This window comes from Choloepus didactylus, chromosome 11 (assembly GCF_015220235.1).
Source record: "Choloepus didactylus isolate mChoDid1 chromosome 11, mChoDid1.pri, whole genome shotgun sequence".
Classification (NCBI taxonomy): Eukaryota; Metazoa; Chordata; class Mammalia; order Pilosa; family Megalonychidae; genus Choloepus; species Choloepus didactylus.
The window spans coordinates 43,328,670-43,348,278 of record NC_051317.1 but is presented as its reverse complement, the minus strand read 5'-3'; the positions used below and the strand labels follow the sequence as shown (position 1 = coordinate 43,348,278).

The window sequence follows — 19,609 nt, the reverse complement described above, 5'->3', positions numbered from 1 at the left end:
TTAGTTGGCTGTTTCTTGATGAAAGCCTTTAGAATCTTTGGTTATTGTGTTCTGTCTCAGTGGTAGTATTTTGATTTCATTTTGCTTTGTTTACATTGGTACTTTCTATGTGAAAATTCATGTCTCATTTTCAATGCTCAAAATATTCTTCCTCTTCCTTCTTTCTTCTTGATATTTTTGTTATGTTTTGGTTTCCTAATATTGATAAACTTTATTCTCATATTTACCATGTTTGACTTTTTGTTAAATACTCTGAGATATTTTTTTTCTAAATTTCAGTTGTATTTATTTCTTTTGCTTCAGCATTCATATTTATGATTTCATAACTCTTTCTTGGCCTCAAAATACTCTTTTTCAAGTGGTTCATATTTGCTTTATCATCTTTATTTCTTCTGAGTTTCCTAATTAGTAGAAAAAATAAATTTTATGTTCCATGAAATATCTATTTCATTTTAATATTCTTGTCTCTGTTTTTAACATGAGAAGGCACTATTAAATTGCCAGGTTTTCTCAAAAGTCTGGTTATCCTTAGCAGACTAGACTGTTCATTTATATGAGTAAAGATCTAGGTTGATTAATACTGCCTGTGTTGGTTTGTTTCCATATAGTGCTTCTTTCCTGAAAGAGGATGGGCATACACTTTGTGCATATAAATGAGGTGAGTCAATGGGGTGCACAACAAGGATCCAACCAATAGGATGTGTTGCCCACAAATGTCAAATCAAAGAGGGCCCTTGGAGTACCAGCCTCCATATTATGATTCATAGAAATTTGGTTCAATTTCTTTCTATAACTGTTCTCAAGTTATCATGATGAGGATGAATGTTGATGATAGATAGTCATTCTTTGTGCCTGAGGGAGATGGTGGTGAGGATCCACCCGGCACCCACATTCCTCAGACTTTCCCTCAATTAAGTGTTCTGATGAGCATATTGCAAACTTGCTCCCAATACCTCCCATTCTGGCCTTGGAGTCATTCTATGGTTCTTCCAATAAGAACATCTCCTACATCTGCTGTAGCCTTCACCTATGAATAAAGATAGCTCTGGCTGCCTTACGTATTTTGTCATCCGGTGGCCCCTTTCCTGCTTTATGGTGCAATAAGTCTCAATTCTTTTACTGTCACTTTAACATATTTTGGGAAAAGGTGGAAGATTAACATTATGCCCAGTTTGACATCTTGAATGGAAAATAGTAAAGGTAGTTTGGTCAAGTCATGGCAAAAGGTGACCCTCTGAAGGTAACTGGAATTTTGAACAAGCATGACTCCCAGTAAGCAACAGAAAGCAGACTGGGTTGTGTTACAGAAAAGGAACCCAAGCTTAGGGAGCATTAATCTTTTCTAATGAATTATAGCCTTGATTGGCCATTGCCTGGGAGGGACATAATATCTTTATTATTATATTATTCTAACTAACCTACCCTTTGTTTCTTTGGGAGACACCATCTCTAGCTTCCAAGGCTGTTTTATACAAACATCTTTGAAGAGATAGTCTAGAACAAAGGCACTCAGAGTCTCTGCTGTTATGCCTTGCAGAAATACAAGACATCCATGAATTGTCTCCCAGCAATCTTTTGATCCAAACAATATGCTGGACATGAACATCTACAGGGACTTTCTCTCCTGGAGCAAAAAGGCCTGGGCTCAGAGCCAACATGAGATTAGCAGCCTTCTGGGCCTCCTGCCCCAGGCCAAGGCCTTCTTGGTTTTATAGCTTACCACTTCAATAAGACTAAAAGTTGGTTCAAATAGGAGCACCCTAAGAGAAGAAGAGAGGGAACAAGACCATATGCCCTAAGAAGATTTACTCATTTACCTCCCACTAATGTTCCATCATCGAAGCATAAACTGCACCAATGAACATTTCTCTACATTGGGGCCTGGGGAGGAATGGGAAGGAAGGATAATTCCTCCTTAAACTAACACACTTTTCTTTTTGCACCATCCCTAAATATATCAAATTTGGCTTTGCATATTAATATCTGGGTTGATGCCTTTTATCCTCCAAATTCTAAATGTTTTAAAAGCAGAAATCCTGCTTTATTTTATTCATCTTACTATCAGAGATAATTCCCAAAAGAATACCTGCAAATAATTTGTTAAATGAATAGCATTAAAAATGCACCTCAAAACACTTACTGAGTTGTCTGCAGTAAAAGACAATTTTTAAAGCTTGTATTAGAAACCATGATGTAAAAAAATATACATTCTTCTATTCTCTCTATGAAATGTGAATATAAAAATATGCAAAAAGGCATCAAAATAACATTATATTCTGCCTATTGAAACTTTCATTAAACTAAGTTAAACATACATCTTTGTTGCAGTTCCATTCTTCCTGATTTAATACATAAAAAGTGAAATTTTATGGGAATTCTGTTACCTTGCAAGCATATTAGAAAAGAAGATTGATTTTGCATAAGTGTATTTCATACATTTAATATATTATTCTTTAGTTACTATTATTGCAAAATTTGATAAGTGATGAAATCTAATACAATTTTCTGAATGTAACAAACAATAATTCAATTTTTTGATTTAGTGTTTATGTACAAAAGTACTTTTTATAGCATCCATGAGTATAATTCATTAATAAAACTATAAAACCAGCTGTGTCAGGGACCCCAAAGATGCCTCTCAGGTTCAATAATTCACTCGGACTCAGAGAACTCAAAAAGCTGTTATACTCATGGTTACAACTTCTTTTTGTGAGAAGATGTAGATACAAGTCGCAAAGAAAAAAGGCAAATAGCATGAATTCCGGGAGAACCAAGTATGAGTTTCCAGTTGTCCTCTCAAAGTGGAGTTGCACAAACAGTGCTTAATTTCCTCCCCAACAATGTGTGACAACACTACTCAGTATTGCTAACTGTGGAAGTTCACCTGAGTCTTAGTGTCCAGGGCTTTTATTGGGAATCAGTCACATGGTCATGGAACACCCACATGACTGACCTTAGCTACTCAGTCTCCAGCCTCCCAAAGGTCAAACTGATATAGCATGGTCCAGGGCACCAAGAAAACAAAATCAGACATTCACCTTAAATTGCATTGTGACTTAAACTACGTAATATGGCCCAAAACTACGTAATATAGTCCAAGAGCTTACTTGTCACTTCCCCAAAGCTGGTCAAAGGCCCATCCTTTCTTTGGAATGTGCAAGTTTGAACACCCTAAGTCAGTTGACTTAACCTTTGCTGAATACCAACCTATCAGAGCTCTAGAATTTTAGAAATAAAAATTAGAGAAGCATTTCAGTTTACCTAATCCAGCCACCTTTCTTTGCAAATTGGGGACACAATGTCCAGAGAAGTAAAATGACTCAACCCTAGCCCCTCTAAGGAGGCCAAGCAACATTAACGCAACTCATGTCTTTTGACTCCTAATTAAATTTTCCTCTCCTTGTATCAAAAAGTCTCTTTCTTAGCTAATGAATGTTAACTAGATTTTGTCCCTTCTTTTGGAGATAGATATGCAAAGGACAAATTTTATAAGCTACAAATATTACTAGGGCAAATAATAACTAAGAGAGTAGATCAAAAGCAGGAACGTAGGGCACCATATGGTTTTTGAAACTGTTTATCTTTAGGTTTCAACGCAGGATCTTTAGAAAATATTGAGTTTCTCAGCGTACCCACTTGCCAGCAATATATGAGAATTGCCAGCAATATGTGAGAAATGCCAACAGGCATCCTTTTGCTGCTTTATTTTTACAGGACTTTTAGTTTAAAGAGAGTTTAAACTTACTGTGAGATAAGACAGAGCAATTGTAATTCTCCAAAATTACAGAATACAAAGATAGCATTAAAAGAGGTTCACAAGTTATCAACTTGTCAACATGCTCAAAATGAATCGATTTCGGATTTGTCTTCTAGAGCTGTGGCCCTACAATACGCTACCTTGAATGGAAAGCCCACCCTTCCAAATATGAATCATTAAAATTGTAAATACCATCACTTTTCCTATGAAAACCCAAGTTTTTAAAATTTGTATTATTAAGAGACTTCTGAATAAAAATAATAGAACAGATGCATTTTCATCCTACTATCAGCATGCATCATTAATTGTTTCAGTTACTTTGGTTTTACCTCTTACTGTTTGCTATTTGGACTCTTCTTAAGTTTTCTTTATTAAAATCCTGCTCTAAACACAAGGCCAATGATCTCTGCCACTTTTAAAAAACTGCCAACAGAGAACCCAATCAACGATTTTTCTTTGTCAAAAGGAAGCCCTCCTAACTGACTCCCACCATTTAACTGGTCTTTAATCTGAAAGCCACATTGCCCTTCATCCCACATTGGTTTTGCTCTAGTGCAGTCCATTTAGTGCAGTCCATTCCTACTTGGGCTGCGTATTAGCCCAACCTGGGAGCTTTAAAAAATACTGATGCTAGAGCCCAAAGTCAGATCTCTGAGGATATGTCTTAAAACTTCCCCATGTGATTATGATGCACAGTGAGAACTTGAGAACTGAGGTGCTGGGGGACTGCTGGGTGCCCTCTTCAAGAAAGGGAGAGGACATATATATATATACATATATGACATTGTCCATTTGGCAAAGATTTACCATACCTCTGGCTTTAGCCTCCTCAACTTCCTACCTCTTCATTTTTATTCACCACAAACTTGGTCTTCAACTTACAAACACATACCAAACCCCTCACTCAAAAATCACATGTTCTAAGCCAGATGCTTTAGAGGTAGCTATGATATTCTTTATAAAGAAAACTTGATATTTCTTAATAAAGTTGAAGATATAAACTATTCATATGTATTTGCCTAGTACAGAGTAGGCATTCAAAAATCAGTGCTTGATAAAAGAAGGGATAAATGTACAAACAAATGAGAGCCAGTATAATATACAATTCAATAAAGAGCTCTTAAAGTAAGTGAGTTTAGAAGGATGCCTTTAATTTGATGAGGGATATGATGCTAGTTCAGGGAAATGGCTTGAGGGAAGAATTTTATTAGCAACACTTTTAATAGACTGCATGATAAGAAATTAAATTTTGACTATTTTGAACTACAAATGGCAGTTTCATGGTGCAACCTTTTTACAATGTTGCTAGAGGTTCTTATTAGTAGCCCATGGATGTTTCATACTATTAGTCATTTTAACATTTAATTTTCTGAGAGTTAGTCCTAGTTTTATTTGTCAAAGCCCTATGTAAATGTCATTAAGGAATGGAGCTTAAAATACAGAGATGAAATTTTTGTTCCAAAATTTAAGTAATTCATCTATGTAAAATGTTAAAATGGTACATATTTGATTTAATAAATTTAAGATTGTGTTCCTAAGGGCTAACCCTCAGTTTATTTTTAATATTGGCTAGTGGCATAGTCTTAGGGTATTTAGCATCCCATTTTTCTATGACTAATAGGAATTTCCCAAATCCATTTGCTATAGTATCTCTAATTGCACCTGTAGGCAATAAGGAAAGAGTGCTACTTTCTTTAGAGGGCATAGCTTTAACAAGGACAAATGGCTTGAAGAGGAGTTCAGGATTAATTTTCCCCTTGCCCTGGTGCACTTATGTAGTAAACAACCTGCACAACCATACATAGAGAACCTATCTGTAGCATTAGGTATTTGTCTAAATCAAGGAGGATGATTTTCTTTTCCTAGCTAGTTATAAGTTTTGTTCTTAAATATCAGCATCAAAATGCATTATAGAGCAACAATATATCATAAAAAAACAAAGAATTACTTAACTAGTTATTTATTACATGAAATTATATTTAATAGCATAGTATGATGGTGGATTTAGCTGGTGAATTTTTGCTTGTCAAATGGTGAAACATATCCAGAATCCCTGCTTTTTGATATATGTTTGGTGGATAGACAGGTGAGGCTTGGAGTCTACTTCAAATGAGACCTCTTTTATAACCTCTCTTAGGGCAGAATTTATTGACTATACGAGGTCCAAAATTAACTCATTTGAGGCAAATTAAATGGGCACATCTGTGAATGCAATTGGTTTTGAACAGAGATGATTCATACAAGTTCTGTGGGACTTGTATGAAATTTATCTGAGAAAGGTGTGCAGAGATTTTGGTGCTACATACTGTTATTGCCCAAAGTGGGCTTGCTGCCTGATGCACAGATGATACCAGGATTCTGAGAAAAGAGCGAGCTTATTGCGAGCAGCTCATCAAAGAGACAGATCTGTCTCCCCAAGCTGAAGAGGATTGGGATTTACTGCGTTTTAAGTAGTTGGGTATAAGGAAGTGGTTTAGGATAAAGTGAGCTGACATGGGTTAAACGGAGCATGCTATCTCATTAGAAGCATGTTCAAAAATGGCAGCATAGCCTGCTCGGTGTGTGTTAATTTTTACTATTATAATTAGGCAAAGGTAATTTTAGGTCAGGGCTTCTCCTGACTGCACATGCCCTAGTGGCTAGAGTCAGCCACAACTGGCTTTAGTCGATGCTGCAAAGGGAGAAGAAATAGTAACTTTTCTTGCAGTGTAGCAAGTTTCTCCTGAATAAAAAATATGAGGAGGTGGGAACTCAAACAAAGGAAATAGAAACTTCTGCAAGGCCATTAAAGGGAGGGGCTATTCAGTGGGAAAGGCAGTGCGGTTTCAATACTTCATGGCAATAGGAAATGGGCACAATTTGTCACTTCCAAGTTTTCTCAAAAAGCAGAAAAAAAAAAAGATAAGCACATAATGAATTTAGTTTGCAATAAGTATGAGGAAGCTTCAGGTAAAAAGAGAGGAACAGAGAGACTCTAAACCAACCAAACTACTATAAAGCAAGGATTCGTATCTATAATCTTGGATGGTGAAATGGGCACTCTAATTTTGGAAAATTATTTGTCTTCGATTTTATTAAAAGCCATATATCATTTTGAAACTATAAACACTTGCCTCCTGATAGGGATGCTAGTTTATATTCTTAATGATACTTAATAGGCCAATATCTCATCCAGCTAAATGAACTCTGAAAACTTGAATAATAAAAAAGGGTTTATGCTATTTAAGGAGATACTAAATATCCTGAGGATCACCCACGATTCCAGAAAATCATTGCAATTTTAATGATTGCATTTTATGGTTATAATATTGTCATAGACATTTATAACAGATGAATTTGTTCCTAAGGCAAAACACTGTAATCTTTAGTTTGAGATCCAATGAGATGCACCTGCTTTCCTGAAATGCATAGCAACACAGGCTGCTTTAATCTTGGAGGTGTTTCTATTTTTTAATTATATTTTATTATAAATCCCAGCATTTTCAACTTGCTAAATAATCTAGAGCTTTGCAATCAAAAGATGTGTAAGGGAAAATCTGATTTAACTATGTTTGAGTACAAATGTCTGGTTTAATAAATCCTAGGTTTTCTAGAAGAGTTACAGCCCACTCACAAAATTCTGTTAACAAAACTAAGTTCATAACAAAGTGGATTGGCTTTCTTCTTTCCTAGAACTGTCTCTTAAGAGAACAACTACCAGTTCAGAAAAAGCATTAAATGTGGAGGAAAGGACTGGTGGATCTTATCTATAGGGTTAGAAAAATGATCATGACTAAGAGGTGATTTTAAATTTTTGCTCAAGCAAAACAGATTATTTAAATATGTATACTTCTGTATCGAGGTCAGTAAAGCAAGGAGGAAGCCTAAAATGACTATAATACTGTACAAATTAAAACAGATGTTTATAAAATTGCATATAGAAAGAGGAACTCTAATCTCCACAGTGGCTGACATATTATGTAAGCGCATTATTTTATTTTCCTTAATAAGAAGAAAACAGTTGATTCAAGTGATATGTTTTTATCAGAACTCTTAATGCCTAATTTAAATTTTGCTCATAGAACATGGGTCTCTTTTAGGGGTTGGGTATTTATAAAATGGACACAATTTGTCTAGTCCCTCTGAGTAGTCCTCAGGGATTCTGGCTCCTTCTGGCTCCCCCACTTCACCCCTCCCAAGGTTGGCCCCTGTCTTCATGGTCTAATATGGCAGCTTCTATGTCCAAGTAACCAGAGGGGAGAAAGGAGTGAAGGAGTGTGCCCTAGGATAGTTCCTCTGAAATCCCACTGGCCATAACTCAATCACATGGCCAAAACTAGCTATAAGAAAAACTGGGAAACGTATGTGATTGGAAAAAAATTGCATTAAATTGAAAGGAGGGAAGAATTAGCATTAGAGGCAATTATCATCCTGACTCTTTTATCCACTTTGCTTTCCAAGACTTAAGCTTCAGTTGACCTACCGTTTAAATGATTCAGCTATCTTGTTCCACCATTTCTCATTCATTCTAGTTCTGTGTGGTGCGACAAGTATGGCGCAAAATGGGTCTGCATTCTAGAGCCTTAGGGGGAGATTATTATTATTCCACTCCTCAAGTCCCACCCTAACCCTGTTGAATCAAAATTTTGCAGTTTTAAAAGGTAACCCAGATGATTCTGAGGTGGCTTGCTTGGCATTGAGCATGTAATAAACACACAAACCCATCACAACACTAAAAGCAGATAAAATCTTGCAGTACCATCTTTGGACCTATAGATAAGGCTTAATTTGGCCCATAGGGATATTCTATCTCCTACCTCCCTCTATCTGTAGGCGCTGTTCACTGTTCCACTTTCAACTCAATCAGAACTTGAATCCAAGGAATATTCTTCTGTAGACTTTTTCTAGTTCTCTAGTTTTCCAGGGCTGGCCTCTTTCCAAGTTATCACAGGTATTGGCCAGGACTTGAGGAAACACAGAGATGTGGGCCCATGAAATCTTACCTGAAATCAGGTCATATTGAGGTGGGATGACGCTTTGCTCACTCGTTACTCAAGGTCTAGTATCCTTAACTAGATTATGGATCTAGGTAAGTTTTAGTATGACCCAACCCAAGAAAATGCCATCAGATTAAAGTCAACTGTTTATTAGAAAGCAAGACTGAGTGCTGCAGATTAGACTTTTTGATCTTCTTACTGGAAGGTTCAGGCAAAAGAGAAAAGCTTTCTGAAGGTTAAACAGACTTTCAATAAGCCATAAAAATTCACCATGGAACACTCAATCTAAGGATAAATAAATGTACATGGAGAGCAGATACTCTCTGCACTACTACCATGAGTCAAAAGAAATAATTTACTAGGTTTTTCACTTGGCCTTTCCAGTGAATGGATTCCCACCTTGTTCTCAGACCCAAGTGAGAAACAGTTCAAGTTTGTGTGCAATTGTTATTGAATTTCACCACACTACCACCGCTGCTGAGTTATAATATCTCTGTGATTGAGGAAGCAGTAGAATAAAGAAAAAAGTGAAAATACATGCCCCATAACCCTCCTTTCTTATCATACAGGCTAAGGCAAATTGCTTAGCCCCTCTAACTCTTGGTATCTTCATCCACAGATCAGGGATAATAATAATATCTACCTCATAATATTGTTGTGATGATCCTGTGCAGATCTTATCATTGTGCCTGACCCATAGCTTAGGTATCACTTATTATATTAAAGGCTCTGAGATATTTTGCAGTTAAAAAAAATTCTTTGTTTAACCCAAAATCCCCCACACTCATGAAACTTAACGGCTTTTTTGCATAGCATGTCTAATAGTAACCAGTAGAACACACTTTGGAATTTTGGAAATTCATTCAACCTGATGTCATAATATGTATCGCTAAAATAAAATAATGTCAATCTTTTCACTTTTAACATTTCCAGAAGATTTGTATACATTTCTCCTCTGAATACCATGTGTTAGAAGTGCATCATTGTCAGAGAAAAAGAAAATCCCATTTATATCTTCTAATATATATTTGGCATTTGAGCATCCAGACTATCTAGACAGCAGCATATGCAAACTTGATTGAATCCCACATATTTTTCTCTCTTCTTTTTTAAACCAAATGTCACATATTTGAGCTATGAGTTTTTAAGCATGTAGCCTACTTCTTCAAAAATACACGTTTTCTTATCTTAGAAAGATAATTAATGTCTTTAATTTATCCCAGTGCACTTCCTAAAAAGGTAAGTTTGCAACATCTAAAGGTTATTTCTCAGTGCAACAAAACTGATGTGCATATTCTTGACACAAGCAGAATCAAAAACTCATTTAAACTGCAACTAAATGAATGAGCATACTGCATCTATTTTAATATATATGAAGTCACCTTCTTCAGCTTAACATATCTACAGAGCATAAATCATGTATTCTCAGAAATTTTGAAGAAGGAAGAAAATATTCATATATGCATTCTACATGAATGGTAGAATGTAACCTGAAATATTTTATTCCATTCAAACAAAGTTACTATTAACATTATGATATAATTTCCAGTCTTTATTATGCAAATGTGTGTATGCATGTGCACAAAAAGGAAGTTAAATCTCACAATGCATGTTGAGATATATTTATACCTACATTGGCACTAAAAAAGCAGCTCTCATCTCCTTTATAAATATGGAGTAAAATAATATCTATTTCTTTAGTGATTTGAGATTTAAAAAAATCTCATTACCCTTTTGATTTTCATTTTCTACTACCTCTACAATTGAATATGTTTTGTAATTTTATTATTTCATTTTCATTCTTTTGAACTTTGTTGTTTATGTGCCTTGTCTTTTTGGGAGGTGGGAGAGGCTTTAGTTTTCCTTTTTCATGTCTGTGAGTTCTTCTGAGCATAAAAATTGTGGCTCATGTATATTACATATGTTTACCCAGTTGTATTGCCATGTTTTTTTCAGCATATGATTTTATAGAAATAATTCTTTTTTGTTGTTGTTTTCTTTTTATAGAGTTTTATTGTCCTTTACTATTGTCTTCTTTTATTCCAGTCTAGCAGTCTCCCTCATATAACATCCATAATATGTTCCTACTTAAAGTTACAGTTGGTCCCTGACAATCTTTGGCTGAAACTTGCCTCAGAATGGATAGGCAAGCACGAATTTTGGACTGTGATACCCCAAATACCTGAGTCAAGAGTTACCCATCTGCATACTGATCTCAGCAATTAGGTTCTAAATGGAAATCTAGAAGCCTAGGCACCAAATATAAATACAGCAGAGTTAAATCCATTTTTTTTTAAATCATGAACTCAGATATCTGTTAAAAAATATCTTATAAGGGTCCAGAGCTTCACCCTCAGTCTCCTTTTACTGAGCCATTTATGATTTATGGTGACTAAAGGGTAGTTCTTAAGATGACCAGCAGAAATTTATTCTATCTCAAACAACTGATATCCCGTTTTTTTTAAATGATACTGAAAACAAACCAAAACAGTTTTTTTCTGATTAAAACTGGTCTCCCTTCCCCCTTTGCTAGTCCATTTTATTTATTTTGTGTATTTCTCTAACAGTGAGGCTTATTTGTTTAGATCCTCAGCTGATTTTTAAAGCATTCTCTGTGTTTTATTCCAAAGTGGGCGTGATTTGGCAGAGGCTGCACCTCTTTTCTGAAGTCCACAGCTGCTATGAGGCAGCCCTTTTCTAGACCCGCAGGACTCAAGGAGCACTGCAAACCAGTTCTTCCCCTGGTCCCTTCGGGCTGAGAGATGATTTCCCTGCTGGTACTGGCTCTTGGGTGCTGCACCATCCCTTGACCATTTCCAGTAGTTCTGCCCACACCATTGTAAATATCAAATGTGTCAATGTTTTATATTCTTCAACTTTCTTCTGGTCATTTTTTATCATTTTTATGACCTGAGAGTCTTGTCACATATTCTTGTTATCTTTAAAATTATCAGTTTTATTACTAAATAACTTGAGAATTATGTATAATATTTCCATTTAATTTGGTAATGACAGTTGCTATTATTTATACTAGTGTGAGAGCCACTGGTATAACTTGGGGGTCCATAAGACTTGGTGCTCAGCAGCCTGCATGACCTAGTCAGTTAATGTTTAATCTACCATCTCTGTGTCCGGGAAAGAATGTGCAGCTGGACTGTGTACATATAGAAACCAGACCTTATACATCAAGAACTAATCTATAGCTTACCTCCTTCCTGGGACCCCTTAGCTATTGTCAATTTTGTTGTAATCTACAAAAAAGCAAACTATAATTCTCTACTCCCTTCTGCACAACATAATTGATTACTCCTACATCATGAGACCCCCCATGCTCTCGTAACCTTAGGAATATCTTTGCCTACAAAGCCCTTAAGACTAGCTTAACCAGTTAGCCTGATTGTGCAGTCAACTTCCCTGCTGAATGCTGTACCCGTCTGGCGAAGAGAAGAGACATTTGATTTCTACTGATTTCAGCCTCCCTGTGAGTAAGGCCTGAATAAAGTTCATGTTTCAGAAAATACTCAACGTCTTCGTTGGTCTTTGGACTGGCAAAGCCCCCTCAGGCTGTGACAGTTAGAAAAGATGTTACCTAGTTTTTCAAAGTTCATGCTGAATTCCTTATAGCATTATTTACTCATTCTTGTATTTCTTTATATACAAATATGCATACATTTGGCGGGGGGGCAGTATATGAATAACATGGATTATGAACTTTTACAAAGCAGAGAAAAATATTTTGTTTACTTCCATGCATGATCTACTAAGCTTCCTTTAAAATACCTGCACCAGGATTTTTTGTTCTCAAATCTTTCTAGATGTTGTGTCAAAATTTTGATTTGTTAGCACTGTGACAGAAAAATATGAGGTCATTTTGATTTGGGTTTTCATAGGAAAGGTGTTCTTCTACCTGAATGATTTTAATAGTTTTAAAAATATGATGTGCAAAATTTTTACCAGGATATGTTTAAACATGGGTTTGGTTTCACTTACTTTGTCCCATGAATTGGGCCTTTTGATACTATCCCTTTCAATCCACAATTCAAGATTTAATCTCAAGAAAGTTAGGGTTACATATATATTTTTTAAATTATTGCTTTCCATATATGTGATCTGTCTCTTACTCAAAAGTTATCTTCTGATTTCCTGTCCGTAATCCTTATATATCATCTTCATCAATTCTATTCTTTCATGATTCAAATACAGTATAATAATCTATTATATTATTTTATAGTATGCTTTCATTTGAGCCTAAAATTCTACCTTTTTATCTAAGATTGTGTTTTTCATCTATTTTTTTCATGGAGTCAATTTTTCTAATTTTCAAAATCTCAAAAACCAGTGATGGCTAAAGTCTTTCTGTTTCCTGAAGTAGCCTTTCTCCAAAGTGTTCTATGTTTATGTTTCCTAACTCTGCTGTTCTGTAATATTTTGTAGGTAGTATTAGTATCTTGTCATTTACTAATTTGTGAATAATATAGTTATAACTAACCCATTCCCTTCTACAGCCTCTGGTTTCCAAAGGTAGGTACCTCTTACAGCCAAAGTTCTCGTCATCTGTGGTTCTTCCAATGTAAAACAGTGGGTTCAAAGGGAGATGCTTTATTCTGACCTTGGAAGACTGAGTATTTTAAGGTGTACAAAGTCACTCATCCCAGGGAAGGTGGAGAAGAGCAAGTCTGGATCTGAAAAAATGTCTTCTGGAAAGTTAAAGGACACCACAATTTTATTACTTGGCTGACTTGGCAAAAATCACCTCTGTGTTTTTACTCTTCTCCTGCTTAATATCTGGGATTATTATATCCTTAAATCCCAATTCTTGGCTATATTTGCCCCTAGATTATATCTCAAGAATAAGAAAAATAAGAGGTGTTGTTCATAATGTTAGATGATTGGGAGTGAGTACTTCCTGAAGTTTTTAATTTTAATCCATAATAATCCTGAAAGATGAAAGCAATGTAGTTTGCTAGGTAAGTACCCACTAAAAGCAAGTTTTCATGGAGTAATGTATTTTTGTGCAGCTCTGTAATAGATTTGTCTGCTTATATGGAAAGTTCTGTAGAAAACTAATAAGAAACAATGTTGGAAAGGTATTGGATCACCATATGGCACGTCGCCAGTGCCGCTATAAGGAATTTGGACTTTATTTTCCTAGGGGAAAATGTTTTTGTCTTTTTTCCCTTTGGGACTATGAAATGCAAGAAGAATTCCCTGGGAAGCAAGGGGTAGGAAGAGAGGTAACTGGATATCTGGGCAAAAGTTAGAAAAAAATGGATGATATTTGTCTACACGGACAATAGAAAAGAACCGATATTAAATGAAACTGGGATAACATAATTTATAAATTGATGAGAATTATAGCTTATTACTTTAGTAGCAGTTTAATAGTAGTGCTCTACCTTGAATTACTTTGACATATAATTATATTTCTCTTGTGGAACTTATTTCATGAATTAATTATTCCATTTGAGTGCAAAAGATCTCTTAATAAAGATAACTCCTCATGGGGCAAGACTGTATTTAAATTATTTTCGTATCTTTCAAATTCAAAAAGATGCCTTCTGAAAGGCTCTCAAAAAGTGATGGGAATATATGACTTTAGAAATTGATTTAAGAGTTTGTAGCCGTGTTCTAATCGAACCCCTTATACTAAGATGAGGTAACCAAAACAAAGAGAGTCTTATTCAATAGTCACAGAACAAAAATAGTTACTGAGCTAGAATTTTGTCAAGTTTTCCCATGCCTATAAAAATCTACTGAGGCATGTTGGATTATTTATTGAGAGAACAGTGAAGTAATTGAAAAATGAAATTTGAATATACTTGAGTAAAATTATGATTTTAAAAATATTTCTATAATTTTGATGCTTGTTTAAAAAAACAGCATTATAAAAAGAGTTTTAGCAGTGAAATATCCTTTAGTGTTAGAGCTGTAGGTGATCCCAATTCAAATGACTGGGAATCCATTTGTAGGTAAATATTAACTATGACTAAAACAAACAAACAAAAAAAACTTCCATGATTAGAGTTGGGAAAATGTCCAAATTGAAGGTCTGTAGGTAGAATTACTTGTGGCAAAACACCACTGCTATTGTCACATTTATCCACTTAATTTTTCAAAATATGGCTGTGCCAGTTTGATGTATTATGTCCCCTAAAATGCCATTATCTTTGATGCAATCTTGTGTGGGCAGACATATTAGTGTTGATTAGATTTTGGAATCCTTTGAGTGTTTCCATGGAGATGCAACCCACCCAACTGTAGTTGATAACTCTGATAAGATAATTTCCATGGAGGTGTGGCCCTGCTCATTCAGCATGGGCCTTGATTACTTACTTGATACTTGATTAGCAGTATTTAAGCTCAGACAGAAGGAGCAAGCTTGCTACAGCCAAGAGGGACACTTTAAAGAATGCACAGAAGCTGAGAGAGTAGCTGCAGATGAGAGACAATTTGGAGATGGCCGCTGAAAGCAGACTCTTGCTCCGGAGAAGCTAAGAGGAGACAAACACCCCAAGAGCAATTAAGAGTGACATTTTGAGGAGCTGTGGCCTAGAGAGGAATGTCCTGGGAGAAAGCCATTTTGAAACCAGAACTTTGGAGCAGACACCAGCCACATGCCTTCCCAGCTAATAGAGGTTTTCCAGACACCATTGGCCATCTTCCAGTGAAAGTATCCTTTGTTGATGGACACTTTATGGCCTTAAGACTGTAACTGTGTAACCAAATAACCCCCCTTTTATAAAAGCCAATCAATTTTTCATGTTTTGCATTCTGGCAGCATTAGCAAACTAGAACAATTGCACAGTACAGAGATCATTATAAGAGGAAATGAAAAATACCAGTTACCTAAGGGAAATTGCTCAATTTAAAAAAGGCGGGGGGGGGGGGGTGACTTGCCCTGCCATCAAGATGGCTGAATGAGACATTTAGGGTTCTATCCCCCTACAGAAGCTTTAAACAACCAGCAAGAACTGGTAGAATGTTCTCTTTTAAAGCTCCAGAAAACAGTTAAGGGTTTGTAGGAATAAGGTTACTTAAAACCTGCAGGAACTATTAGGGAAGGTATTATGGAAAGGCAGAGTAGGAAGCTCCAAGAATCAGTCTCTCCGCCAAAATAACTATTGAACTGGTGGGAACTGTCTGAATCAACTATTTTGAAACTCTGGAGCATAGAGGAAAACTGTGCAACATCCAAGTTAGAGCTGGAGGAAGGAGCTGGTACGTTGAAGTAAATATCCATGAATCCCACCCTCCAAGCAGTAGCTGCCATCCCCCAGCCTTATAGGTAGCAGTGGGTTGCACAGCCCCAGTTCCTGGTACAGCTTGCTGATGCCAGCTTGGGATATAAAGACCTAGTCTTCCAAACTCCAAGGATGTGTGCTTTGATTGCTGAACACTGCTTTTCATCAGCTACTTCAGATCACTGGGTACTGGCTCTAAGGGCAGCCACTGTTCCAAGCTCCCTCAGGCAAAAGTAGCAGATGAGTCTTAGACAGTATCCTTTCTGAAAATTGTGGAAAACAGTTAAAGGGCTGCAGTAACTGGGCAAGTGCTGAATCAAGAAAACACAGCTTCAAAAGCCTGTAGAAGCAGGTGGCACCTATCCTGGCCCTTCCCCAACCCTTCCCCAAAGTGGTGGAGAGCAGCTTTCACTCTCCTTGTGAGTCCCTGGCCCTCTTCCAGCAAGAGTAGAATGGCCATACTGCTGTGCCAGTATGTTGGTGCCAATCAATGGGGATGAGAGGTGGAGCCTAAAAGACTGACTTAGGAAATTCCTCTCAGGCTGCCTTCCAGACAGAAGCAACTTGGGGCAGCTAAAGCAGTGTTAAAAACAATTAAGTCAAAACAGACTGCAGGAAAAATTTACCTGCTTTAGGTCATACAACAGAGAATCTGGGAGAGGGCAAAAGTCTACCTCGAGTGAGTAGAGAGGGCATTAAAATTCATGTAAACAAGGAAGTCCTAAGGTCACTAGCAAACACAAGCTCAGGACAAGACACAGGCTCAGGAAATACTGGAAGGACACTGCATTTGCCCTGGATTGATCTTGATAGGAGTGTTGAACTCTGAAGGAGAGTACCAGCCAATGAAAGTTTCAAAGACTGTGAAGTTTTTTCTGTTTTGTTTTGCTTTTGTTTTTGCTTATTTGTTTGTTTTTGCATTGGTTTGTTTGGTTTGCTTAGCTCCAAATCCTCAAGGAAATCTCAGTCATAACATGAACTGAATACAAACTCAAGGGGCAGAGAGTTCAAAGACTAAATTCCAGATTTAACACTCTAAAATGTTAAAATATACAGTGAGCAACAAAAGACTACAATATACAAAGAGACAAGAAATGATGGCCCATCCAAAGAGACAGGATAAAATCCAGAAAATATCAACAAAGAACATTCTGTGCACATATTGGAAAAAGACTTTAAAAGGACAATCTTCAATATGCTCAAGGAGATAAAGGAAAACCCATAGAAAGAACTAAAGAATATCAAGAAAAAAAATGAATGAGCAATATTAGAATCTCAATAAATATATAGAAATTTTAAGGAACCAGAAAGTAATAGTGGAGTTGAAGACCAAAATAACTGAAATGAAAAATTTCCTGGAGAGTTTCAAAAGCAGATTGGAGATGGCAAAAGAAAGAATCAGTGAATTCAAAGACAAAGAATTGAAATGAATCAGGTTGGGTTGCAGAAATTAAAAGAATTTAAAAAAATGAAATAGGACAACAACATCAAGTGCACACATATTCTCATGATGGTAGTTCCAGAACTAGAAGAAAGTGAGAAAGGGGCAGAAGGGATCTTCAAAAAATTAATGGAAGAATTCTTCCCAACATGGTATAAAACATGAATATGCACCTCCAAGAATCCCAGTGAACCCCAAACAGAGTAAACTCAAAGAGAAACATGCTTAAAAGATAGTAGTCAAGCTGTCAAGTGCAAAGGACAAGAGAGAGTTCTGGAAATGATTAGAGAAGAGCAAGGTACAAGGGAGTCCAGAAGAAACTGTGGAGGCAAAGGGCAGTGAGATGAAATAGTTAAAGTACTGAAAGAAAAAATTAACAACTAAAAATATTGTGTCCCACGAGCCTGTCTTTCAAAGATGAGGAAGAGATTAAGACATTCCTGGAAAAATAAAATGGAGGGATTTTGTCAGCACTAGACCTGCCTTACAGGAAATGCTAAAGGGAGTTCTTCAGACTGAAAGGAAAGGTCACTGGACAGTGGACTGAAGGAACATAAAGCAATAAAGACCTCTGGTAATGGTAACCATATGGGCAACTATAAATGCCAATACTATTGTATTGTACAATATAGACTGTAAGTCAAAAACTGTTATGAAGGACAAAGCCAAGCATTACATGTGAATAAAGAGGTTAATTAAATAAGACATAACAATGTTAAATATATGTGCATCTTATAACAGAGCATCAAAACATAGGAAACAAATATTAACAGATTATAAGGGAGAAATAGATGGTTTTACATTAATAGTAGGAGACTTCAATACACCACTTTCAATAATGGATAGACCATCTAGATAGAAGCTCAATATGGGAATAGAAGACATGGATAATACTATAAATCAATTAGACTTAACAAATATATATATTGACTTAATTGTTTCAAACATTGCTTTAGTTGCTGCAAGCTGCTTCTGTCTGGAAGGCAGCCTGAGACAAGTTTCCTAGGTCAGTCTTTTAGGCTCCATTCCTCATCCCCATTGATTGGCACTTAACCCAATGGCAGCAGAGTACACATTTTTCTCTAGTGCACATAGATAATTTCCAGGATAGGTGATATATTAGATAATACAATAAATTTTCTCCTACAAACACACAAACTGCCTGTTCTGGTTTGCTAAAGCTTCCGTTATGCAAAATACTAGAAATGGATTGGCTTTTATAAAGGAGATTTATTAGGTTACAAATTTATTGCTGTAAGACCATAAAAGTATCCAAAATAAAGCATCAACAAGATACCTTCAATGAAGAAAGGCCAATGGCATCCAGAACACCTGTCAGCTGGGAAGGCATGTGGCTGGCATATGCTGGTCCTTTGCTCCAAAGTTCTGGTTTCAAAATGGCTTTCTCCAAAATGTCTCTGAGCATCTGTCTCTCTTAGCTTCTCTGTTCCAGCCTCTGTGCATCCTTGCATGTCATCCAAGGCATTTTGCTCTGAATGTCTGGGGGTCCTCTCTTAGCTTCTCCAGGGCAAACTCTAGGCTTCATCTCTTAGCTTAGCCTCTCCAAATATCCTTCTGTCTGCATCTCCCAGCGTCTCCAAGTTTCTGGGTCTGTGTCAGCTCTCAGCTTCTCCCAGGGGCAAACCTAGATTACATAACCTAGTTTCTCTCCAAATTGTCTCTCTCAGGCTCTCTGAGCTTCTCCTCTCCAGGAGCTCTCCTAAAGGACTCCAGTGATCTAATTAAGACCCACCCATAATGGGTGGGGTCACATCTCCATGGAAACACTCAATCAAAAGGTTCTACCCAAAAAGGTTGGATTAAAAGATCATGGCTCTTCTGGGGTCCATAACACTTTCAAACCAGCACACTGTCTACACTGACTTGGGAAAAAACTGAAGATGTCAACACACACATAACAAATAAAGAGATTGAATCAGTAATCAAAAATCCCCCAAGAAAGCAAAGCACAGGATGAGATGGCTTCCTTGTGAATTTTACCAAACCTCCCAAGAAGAATTTATACCAACCCTGCTGAAAATCTTCAAGAAAATTGAAGAGAAAGGAACATTCTCTAACTCATTCTATAAAGTCAATATCACTCTCATAACAAAGCCTTATAAAGACATGACAAGAAAAGAAAATTCCAGACCAATGTCTCTTATGAATATAGATGCAAAAGTTCACAACAAAA

General features: G+C 36.5%; 1 long non-coding RNA gene across 1 annotated transcript in view; it reads left to right on the top strand.

Moving 5' to 3' along the window:
* Nucleotides 1-19,609, top strand: part of LOC119505860 — a 56,532-nt gene that overhangs the window by 19,127 nt on the left and 17,796 nt on the right. Inside the window, exon 2 of the long non-coding RNA XR_005210890.1 lies at nt 609-658. This is a non-coding gene — a long non-coding RNA (uncharacterized LOC119505860). The remainder of the gene's footprint in view (nt 1-608; nt 659-19,609) is intronic.